Source organism: Polyodon spathula, chromosome 54, assembly GCF_017654505.1.
Source record: "Polyodon spathula isolate WHYD16114869_AA chromosome 54, ASM1765450v1, whole genome shotgun sequence".
NCBI classification, from domain to species: domain Eukaryota; kingdom Metazoa; phylum Chordata; class Actinopteri; order Acipenseriformes; family Polyodontidae; genus Polyodon; species Polyodon spathula.
Genome location: NC_054587.1, coordinates 1,513,853 through 1,525,327, shown reverse-complemented (window position 1 = coordinate 1,525,327; position 11,475 = coordinate 1,513,853).

Sequence of the window (11,475 nt, the reverse complement as noted above, 5' to 3'; positions counted from 1 at the left end):
CGTGAGCACTGTTCTCAAACTTTTTGGACCCCCCCCCCCCCCCCCCCCCGTTCCTCTTGTCTGTGGTAATTGATGCCCCCCCCCCCCCCCCTTCCTCTTGTCTGGTAATTGACATCCCGTCCCGTCCCGTCCCGTCCTCTTGTCTGGTAATTGACATCCCATCCCGTCCCGTCCCCCCCTTCCTCTTGTCTGGTAATTGACGCCCCCCATGTTTTTTCACTTGGCACGTTCACAAAGAAATGCCACAGTTTTGCCTTTACACTTTAATTCAAAAAACATTCAGATAAATGTTTACTTAATTAAATATGTCTGCTAAAACAGTATCTCACTGCAGCAACTTGGAGAACATAAAAGAAGGCCTTCTAAAAATCAGTTTCAGTATTTGTCGTTCTTATATATGGCCTTTAATGTTATGGTGTCAGACTTTTCACACATACTCTTTATTGATATATATGCTCTGAGCACACTCTTAAACTCGGGGGAGATGTTCACAGAGATGTTTTCAACTCCTGTAGTGGTTTTGTTCGTGCACTGGGTTTGTAACATATCCAGATTACTTTTTAACAATGAAGAAAAACACGCATTTGATTACAAGTTTTAACGAATCAGAGCAGTAGAAGTGCTCTTTTCGGTTTATGAAATGCTTTAAATGAATCAAGTAGTTTCAAGCTACTTTGGATCCTTGCTAATAGGCAGCCTGGGCATTTCCAGTGCCTTTACAGGGTTAACAGCATTAGGACTTCAATACAATAACATGAATATGGTTATCATATACAGCTCTGGAAAAAATTAAGAGACCACTGCAAAATTATCAGTTTCTCTGGTTTTACTATGTGTTTGGGTAAAATTAACATTTTTGTTTTATTCTATAAACTACTGACAACATTTCTTCCAAATTCCAAATAAAAATATTGTCATTTAGAGCATTTATTTGCAGAAAATGACAACTGGTCAAAATAACAAAAAAAGATGCAGTGTTGTCAGACCTCGAATAATGCAAAGAAAATAAGTTCATATTCATTTTTAAACAGCACAATACAAATGTTTTAACTTAGGAAGAGTTCAGAAATCAATATTTGGTGGAATAACCCTGATTTTCAAGCACAGCTTTCATGCGTCTTGGCATGCTCTCCACAAGTCTTTCACATTGATGTTGGGTGACTTTATGCTACTCCTGGCGCAAAAATTCAAGCAGCTTGGCTTTGTTTGATGGCTTGTGACCATCCATCTTCCTCTTGATCACGTTCCAGAGGTTTTCAATGGGGTTCAGGTCTGGAGATTGGGTTGGCCATGACAGGGTCTTGATCTGGTGGTCCTCCATCCACACCTTGATTGACCTGGCTGTGTGGCATGGAGCATTGTCCTGCTGGAAAAACCAATCCTCAGAGTTGGGGAACATTGTCAGAGCAGAAGGAAGCAAGTTTTCTTCCAGGACAACCTTGTACTTGGCTTGATTCATACGCCCTTCACAAAGACAAATCTGCCCGATTCCAGCCTTGCTGAAGCACCCCCAGATGAGTCCAATTTTCAGCTTTGCCCAACACCTGGTCGTCTGGTGGTTAGATGGAGACCTGGAGAGGCCTACAAGCAACAGTGTCTCGCACCCACTGTGAAATGTGGAGGAGGATCGGTGATGATCTGGGGGTGCTTCAGCAAGGCTGGAATCGGGCAGCTTTGGCAGGAATCAAGCCAAGTACAAGGTTGTCCAACATCAATGTGAAAGACTGGTGGAGAGCATGCCAAGATGCATGAAAGCTGTGCTTGAAAATGAGGGTTATTCCACTAAATATTGATTTCTGAACTCTTCCTAAGTTAAAACATTTGTATTGTGTTGTTTAAAAATGAATCTGAACTTATTTTCTTTGCATTATTCGAGGTCTGACAACACTGCATCTTTTCTGTTATTTTGACCAGTTGTCATTTTCTGCAAATAAATGCTCTAAATGACAATATTTTTATTTGGAATTTGGGAGAAATGTTGTCAGTAGTTTATATAATAAACCAAAAATGTTCATTTTACCCAAACACATAGTAAAACCAGAGAAACTGATAATTTTGCAGTGGTCTCTTAATTTTTTCCAGAGCTCTGTGTGTGTGTGTGTGTGTGTGTGTGTGTGTGTGTGTGTGTGTGTGTGTGTGTGTGTGTGTGTGATCAGTCACTCTCTTAAGACTACATCATCATTTCTATACCTTGTAGCAATGCATCAATATAAAATAGATATTAAATTTAAATATATGCTTATCTTCCAGTATATGGAAGTGTAGTGGGGGATATATTGGAAAAATAAGAACTGTCTTCAAAAGGCAGAGACTTGTGAGTACAACCAATCAACAGTCAGTTTCTCAGAGATCCTCAGAGCATGGATCACACTGCTTGCAGTTAGCAAGTCGCATGATATTGAATGGGGTCTTGCTCTGGGTTTGTATAAGATTTTGCCTCCATTGAATACATCAGAAGTCCCAAGTAAATCTAATCATCACTCAGTCTTGACTTTTCTTATCTTTGTGTTAATTATACATTCTAGAAGGATCTGGTTGACTAATTTTTCAAAACTGATTGGATATAAGTTCTTGCCAAAAAATAGTAGAACACAATTTCATCTGTCCTTTTTCAAACTCCTTTTTCTAAAAAGTCAGGTGGACCAAAGTTCTCAGAATCCTTGCTATAATATAATACAAGTATATGTGAGAGATGTTTTTAATATGTAACAACAGCTCTATTTAATAATATTAAGCTGGGTCAAAAAATATATGCCCCTCTTAGCCGCATATTATGTTATCATTTCATTGTGTTGTCAATGGGTCAGTTTAACTTCATATACAAATGTGTGTTAACAAAGTACGGGACAAAGACTGCCTGAATAAGCACACAGTGGTCAGTTCAGTTCAGTTTCATTTAAATCCAGTCCAAAACATGTTAATTATAACAGCCTTATATTAACTGTGCCATTCTCGGCCTGTTGCTGACCTCTCTATGGCTGATCTCTCTGTGCCTGACCTCTCTTTCTAAAAGTTGCTGCTCAAACAGGATTCAGACACCCTGTTTTCTTGTCAAGACGATTGTTTTGATTAATATGAAACACCATTGTAAGCACTTCTTTAAGTGCACTGCATTAAGTTTGTTTTCGCCCAAAAAAACGTTGCTACTTATTTGATAATAACTAATGCTGGACACAACTCCCTTGTTCGTGCAGTGCTCAGTACGACTGCCAGATCCTCTTATCATAGAAAGACCCTGGATCCAAAACTGCGGACTACAAGCAAACCTCACTTTGACCCTTCCATACCTAGCACCGCTCTGCTTGCAAGCAGCTAAGGGCACGGCTATTTTTCTATTGTTTTTTTGTGTACTAAAATTATTAAATACAGTTTACACTTTATTTGTCTAATTTTCCAACATAAGTTACTTTTTTTTTTATTGCAGTAAAACCTTTATATAAACTAAACATTTGTATTTATTTAAAACATTTGTATTATTTGTCTAAAATATTTTTTGTTTAGTTGGGGAAAGAGAATGAACTAATTCTTAAATTGATTCATTGCTGGCTCCTGCTTTTACAGTCTGTTTGTATTACAGTAGAGGCTTAAACAAGCAAAAACACTTGTTAGTTTAAATATTATGTTTCTTATTAGATCAAAATTCTTAAAACATATTTCTCTTTAGAGAGTTTTGTCATTCTATTAGATCAGAATACTTTTTTTACAATTTAAAACCTCTATGCTTAGTCACAACACAGTCAAATAAAATCAAATAGCTGCTCTTAGTTTTAAATATTGCTCTGCCTAACAAAGGGTTACCGGTACCCTTTTGTTTTTTGCTATTTTCAATTCCTGCTTCTTTCAAGGTTTTCTTAGTTCAAATCATTACATCCTGTTCACATTTGCTGCAATATTATTTATGCTGGTTTTATATTCTTTGAAATACAGTACAATTATTACAATAGTCTGAGTCAGTCAGTACTGGACTTCTCCCATTTTTAACAGTAATATGTTCTTTCAACAATAATACTGTTATTTCTATCAGTTTAATAATTTTATGGCATGTATTTCTAATTCAGTTACTTCATTAATACAATTGGTAATATTGCTTTACTGAATTAAGTCTGACCCCTTTCTCTGTTCTTACATAATCCAGTTGAAGCAGGTTTTAAGTCAGCCTAGCCTTTTGCCAGTTCTTTTGGTGTTGATTAGTAAGAGACACGACCGTAAGCATCTTCTAATACTCCTGCCTTCTGTTATTCGAAAGTAAAATAACGAAAGAAACTGGCTACTTTTTTCTCGTAAACCTGGAATATGTTAACAAGGCCTTAGAGGCTGCCAAGTTTGACTCCTTCCAGCAGGTGCTTTCATAGACTGCACGCAACATCAATCCATTATTTTCTACTGAGTATACAGTTCTTTTTGAAAGGAACATATACAGTATTATAATTATTGACAAAGAGTATATCTTATTACTTTAGCTCTGCACCAGGCTCAGCTCGGGCTGGTTCTGCGAACACCACGACAGGCCTGTGCAGATCTGCTAAAAACTTTTTCTCAAACACATTACAATATTTGTTGCAGTTTCACAAATGTTCAATTTGTATCCCAAAGATCAGCCTGCTTCCAGTAGCTGTGACAGTCTTGGGTCAGTTTCTGCTCACAGGTGTGGGTGACAGTCTTTAAAAGCCTGATACCTGCAAAAACTCAAATCTTGTTAGCTGGGCTCCCATCACTCTATTCTCATTCCCATCATCAGTGGGCAAACACATTGTAACTGAATCTGGGTCCATCAAAGAACCGCACACCCTTGCAACCGAGGCCTTCCGTGCAAAAGCATCTAATGACCTATAGCACAAAAGGGACGTGCCAGAACCATCTGTGACAATCGTACTGGTAAACTTTTACGATAAGCATTTTCTGTCTTGCAATTTTAAAACTTAGCTATGGTTCACAGCATAATGCAGTGGAATGATCACAGTATTATGCAGTCATTGCAGAAAAGTATTGCTACGTGTGAAAACTTTAAAAATCAAGCTGAAATAACGTCAGACTGCTTAATAGACTAGTAAACGCCAGTGAAATCAGCTCAGTTTTATATTGTGGCAGATATAAAACTCATCTTCCCCCTCTTCTGATCTCTCTATCTCCCTTCCTCTGGAGTCTACCACGCTATCTCAAGCCTCTCCTATTCCCAGCACATCTCCACTCTCGCACGCACCTGACGTTTCTTCCTGAGCTACGTACAAAGAAACAAAGAATCCGACCCTTTCTCACCAACTACTCCACGCAACTCCTCATCAAGGCCCTGGTACTCTCCCGCCTAGACTAATGTAACTCCCTCCTGGCCGGCCTCCCTGATCTGACACCTGTCCACTCCAGAACTCCACTGCTTGTCTGGTGTTCTCTTGCCTCGCTTCTCCCACCCTACTCCACTGGCTCCCGATCACCGCTCGTATCCAGTTCAAGACTCTTGTACTCACCTACTGATGCCTTGACCAGACCCAGCTACCTCCAGATCCTCATCTCTCCCTACACCTCTCTGTCTGGCTGTACCTCCTCTACTCCTCTACTCCTTACTCTTGTCCAGCACTATTTTTTTACCTTTTCTGCATACCAGTCTGCCAGAGGTGGGAATCTCTATGAGTACTGTATGCAACTCAGTGATTGGTGGAAGTATTATTGACGATCCAATCAAAACCGGTGTCCTAGGAAATAAGTTGATCAAGCTTTAGAATTTAAAGGGGAGGTTCCATTGTTATTAATGTCTACAAGCTTAGGCTGGGAAATAAGTTGATGGGATATATTAATATACAATAAATAATTTAAAATTAATTTTGTAAGTATAATTTATATAAATGAGTAAATCGGATATCTTTGACAGTATGACACTAAATAAGGGAATGTGATATCACTGTAGATCAGATATATTAGCCTAACAAATAATTTAAAATTAATTTTATAAGTATAATTTATAGTAAGTGGATTGGATCTATTCGACACTAGATAAGAGAATGTGAATATTGCTGTAATATATATTAGCAACAAATACATAATTTAAAATTACATTTGTATTAATGTGTATTTCTGTTTGTATAACAAATGTTAACTAGAAACATGTGTTACATATTTAATGTTATTTTGCATTTCTGGGGGTATTCTGCACTGCTGTATGGACAGGTATGCGTGCGATTTTCCAAAAATTAAGCATGAGTTTCAGTCATAGAAAAAATAAGCATATATGGTAACAGGGTACTGGGAGACAGTCAACATGGTTTTAGGAAAGGGAGATCGTGCCTAACTAACTTGCTTGATTTTTTTGAGGATGCAACATCGATAATGGATAATTGCAAAGCATATGACATGGTTTATTTAGATTTCCAGAAAGCTTTTGACAAAGTCCCGCACAAAAGATTAATTCTCAAACTGAACGCAGTTGGGATTCAAGGAAACACATGTACATGGATTAGGGAGTGGTTAACATGTAGAAAACAGAAAGTACTGATTAGAGGAAAAACCTCAGAATGGAGTGTGGTAACCAGCGGTGTACCACAGGGATCAGTATTAGGTCCTCTGCTATTCCTAATCTACATTAATGATTTAGATTCTGGTATAGTAAGCAAACTTGTTAAATTTGCAGACGACACAAAAGTAGGAGGAGTGGCAAACACTGTTGCAGCAGCAAAGGTCATTCAAAATGATCTAGACAAGATTCAGAACTGGGCAGACACATGGCAAATGACATTTAATAGAGAAAAGTGTAAGGTACTGCACGCAGGAAATAAAAATGTACATTATAAATATCATATGGGAGATATTGAAATTGGAGAAGGAATCTATGAAAAAGACCTAGGAGTTTTTGTTGACTCAGAAATGTCTTCATCTAGGCAATGTGGGGAAGCTATAAAAAAGGCTAACAAGATACTCGGATACATTGTGAAAAGTGTTGAATTTAAATCAAGGGAAGTAATGTTAAAACTGTACAATGCACTTGTAAGACCTCATCTTGAATACTGTGTGCAGTTCTGGTCACCTCGGATATTGCTGCTCTAGAAAGAGTGCAAAGAAGAGCGACCAGAATTATTCCGGGCTTAAAAGGCATGTCATATGCAGACAGGCTAAAAGAATTGAATCTGTTCAGTCTTGAACAAAGAAGACTACGTGGCGACCTAATTCAAGCATTCAAAATTCTAAAAGGTATTGACAGTGTCGACCCAAGGGACTTTTTCAGCCTGAAAAAAGAAACAAGGACCAGGGGTCACAAATGGAGTTTAGAAAAAGGGGCATTCAGAACAGAAAATAGGAGACACTTTTTTACACAGAGAATTGTGAGGGTCTGGAATCAACTCCCCAGTAATGTTGTTGAAGCTGACACCCTGGGATCCTTCAAGAAGCTGCTTGATGAGATTTTGGGATCAATAAGCTACTAACAACCAAACGAGCAAGATGGGCCGAATGGCCTCCTCTCGTTTGTAAACTTTCTTATGTTCTTATGTTCTTATGGTGCGAACTAGGCCACGGTGCACATCAAGCACAGGATGTACTTGAAAAATGTTTCAGTATTATTATGTGCTTTGTTGTTTCATTTATTTTTACACACATTACTTTATATAATTAGAACAGAAATCAAACAGGAGGCTGGTTATCATCATGCATGTACTTCAATTAGATGGTTGGGAAGAAACAGTACATTAGTTAAAAACTGAAGAGTCTTTGCTACATGTGTTCAACAGAAGACAGCTACTGTAAGAAAGAGAGAGAATTCAGTATATGTAGGCTACTGTAGATCAGCATGATTTTAAAAATTGTACATTCAAATTGTAAATACAGAGGATTTGACAGGGTCCTTTCTTTTAACAGTACAATTTAGTAATATTACTGCAAGGAATACAATTCAGGGTTTCTACACAGGTCTGAAAAAGTCTGGAAAAATAAGATAATTTCAAGACCTGGAAAAGTCTGGAAAAAACTAAAAATCGAATGTCAAAGTCTGGAAAAGTATCTGGGATTCCAGACCCAAGTCATAGTCGTACCAGAGCAATTCGGAATTGTATTCAATCTTGTGTGCAAGTCAGATAATATGCTGGTAAAGTCAATCATAATTTTCTTAGCAATCGTTTAACAAACATTCCATTGGAGACACACTAGCTCTGAGTACCATTCGTTTGATGAGATCTAAAACTTTCTTCGGCAGTTGTCAAATAAATACAAACTGCCCAGAATCGAAACTTATCTGAGGTTAATGTCAGAATTTTTTCTTGATTTAGCCAAGCACTTTTTAAAAGCGTTTGTTAACATTTTTTATCAAACATAAATTACATTTTAAAAGCCGTTGGGCATTTGCAGAATACATCAGATGATAACCCCTGCTAATCTTAGCCTCAGTATTTATTTGACAATGTATAACTATTTTGTATGTATATTGACAAATTAACAAACGTTTGTCTCCAAAGCAGCTGTTGTTAGCTAGATGCTAGCTGTTACTAGGGGATTGATGGAATCACTTTACCAGGGTATTTACACATATATACGTTGTGTGTTTTGCGTTACTTTGACATGGTCATTGGTCAGGGAGCATCTATACTTCACGCGCGCATTCAACTCGCGTGCCTACGCAAGCCCGCCAGTCAAACGGCCTGCACAGGCAACGCAAACAGAAATGGGTCGTTGCAAGTTTGCTGAGAAGTTGGCTTGCCAGCTCTAAATATAAAACCTGGCTTTCTCCAGACCCCAAAACCGATGAGAGAGCCATGTGTAAGTTGTGCGTACGATCATTTGACATATTGAACATGGATGAAAGGCGATAGTCAGTCATAGTGAAGGGAAAAAAATACCAAGAGCTCGAGAAAGTATCATCAATCCAGCCAGTGATGTTGTTCTGTGCAGCCTCATCATCAACGCCCTTCTTCAGCGACAAGAGACACGCATGATGCAAGGTAAAATGTAACATTACATTTCTACCATCTAGACTGTATACTGGAATTATGAATTTGATAACTGACCGTGATTTTTGCATTTTTAAAATTTTAAAAAATGTTTTTGTGCAACATAGCTAAGGTTACAGTAACTCGAGCTAACTATAGCAGATAACTAACGGAACGAGAGACCAGTGGAGTGGCGCCACTTTGAGCTAACTGGCAAGATGGCTTAGCCAGGCCAGGTATAGCTGCTACCCTTAGCTGAGTTGTAGGGCTGATCAGAACTCTGTGGAAGAACTCTTTTCGAACTCTTCTGGCCAGTCTGTGTGACTGTGAGTTAAGCCACTGCAAATCAGTTTTGTAGCTACAGTACACGTGAATGCCTGCAAGGGAAGCAGTGTTAATTACACAATAGAAACTAAATTAGCTGACTATAAACACATCGAACGTGGACCGTTGCTTAATGCTGGCCTCACCTTTTATTAATACCAGCATCTTAATTTCATAATGTCATCGCAGGTAGACGGCTGGCTTTTGATATTATCCATCATGTCATCTAATTTATGTTTATAACTTTTTTTTGTAAAACTGTTTTTATTGTTTTACTTTTTGCTGAACAGAAAACAAAAACAACAACAAAAAAGTAAATAAAATACATTAAATGAATACATAAGAGACAAACTTTCGGGGGGGGGGGGGGGGGGGGGGGGGGGGGGGGGGGGACGACAACATATCACTAGCCAGCCAAAGGGAACATATCACTAGCCAGCCAAAGGGAACATATCACTAGCCAGCCAAAGGGAACATATCACTAGCCAGCCGAAGGGAACATATCACTAGCCAGCCAAAGGGAACATATCACTAGCCAGCCAAAGGGAACATATCACTAGCCAGCCGAAGGGATATCTTAAGTTTAAGTCATGAATTGTAGCATGAAGTAGGCAGAGAGAGGGGGAAATTCTATAGAAGTCTGTAATGAGGTGGAGAGCCAGCTCTCCAACTCGCACCACAGCGTTCTAATTTACCAGCAGTTCCAAAAAGAGCGTATCGGGGAGTCTGTCTGTATTCTGCTGTCTGGAATGCTATTATTAGGATATTCTAAATTAGACTAAGGTGATCATTAGCAGTATATCTCAAAAGTTTGTGCCCAACATTCTTTTCAATTTAGAGATACATTATCACGACCAAGATCCACGTTCCATAAGGTGGAACTGTAACAGTAGGAGTTAATTAAAATTAAAATAATATCTAAATGTTTATATATATATATATATATATATATATATATATATATATATATATATAGATTATAAAATTATCCGTATTGTGGCTTCAAAAGATGAAGAAAGGGATTTAGGTGGAACTGTAACAGTAGGAGTTAATTAAAATTAAAATAATATCTAAATGTTTCGAAAATCAGTGAGTTTGAATTTATTTTTAAAATCAGAAAATGTCAAAATTGAATTGTTTTAACCAAATCCACTATCTGAGTCATACCATTATCTTTCCGAGAAGAAATTGGATTCTTTTAATAAATCTTTCATTTTAAACCACATGCGGATTGTATTATTGATTATAAAATTATCCGTATTGTGGCTTCAAAAGATGAAGAAAGGGATTTAGGATGTACTTGACAGTTTTCTGTATTTATCCAAGCCTATATGATGTGATAAACATAGAAGCCTTGTGAATCAAGTTGGTAAAGCTCAAAATTTTGAAGATTTTAAACACCTTTGGATTTCGAGGAGTGAAGCAAGTTTCTCTCAAATTAATGATGTAATCAAAGAATATACTGCCTTAAAGAAAGTTTTTGGGGGGATAATAGGGACTGTGGAGAATATAAATGGAAACTTTGGTAACCAAATCATTCTGAAAAGGTTGATTCTGCCTGATATACCGGGCAATGAATCAATGACTGGGCAATGAATCAATGTTTGTTACCTAAAGAAGTAAATCATCTGCATAAAGACTAAGATTATAATTTAGTTTTCCAATGTTAATCCCCTTAATTTCTTGAGACTCTCTGATTTTCTGAGCTAACAGTTCAATACAAATTGCAAAAAGTAGAGGAGATAAGGGACAGCCTTGACGAGGACCCCTAGACAGAAAGTAAGTTATTAGTGTAAAGGAAATCTGTACAGATGATCCTTCAAGAAGCTGCTTGATGAGATTTTGGGATCAATAAGCTACTGACAACCAAACGAGCAAGATGGGCCGAATGGCCTCCTCTCGTTTGTAAACTTTCTTATGTTCTTATGAAAACTTTAAACATTTCTCAATCTTTTCCCCCTTCCTTTTCTCTCTGGCTGTTTGTTTCACTTGTATTTGTCTTTGTAAGGCTATGGAACTGTAGGCAACATTTTTTTTCATTTAATTTATATTGTTGTATAGCTATGAAATAGTTTAAAACGCACACAATTTGATGATAAATATTCCACCAGTGTCGCTTTAAAAGTCACAGAAAGAGGTTTTAGGTAAACTGCAAACAAAACAAATTTAGGAAAAAAATATCCATTTATTAAATCTCTAGAGATTGTCTTTCTACAAGAATAGGAGAGATTAGAAAAAGAGATTAAAA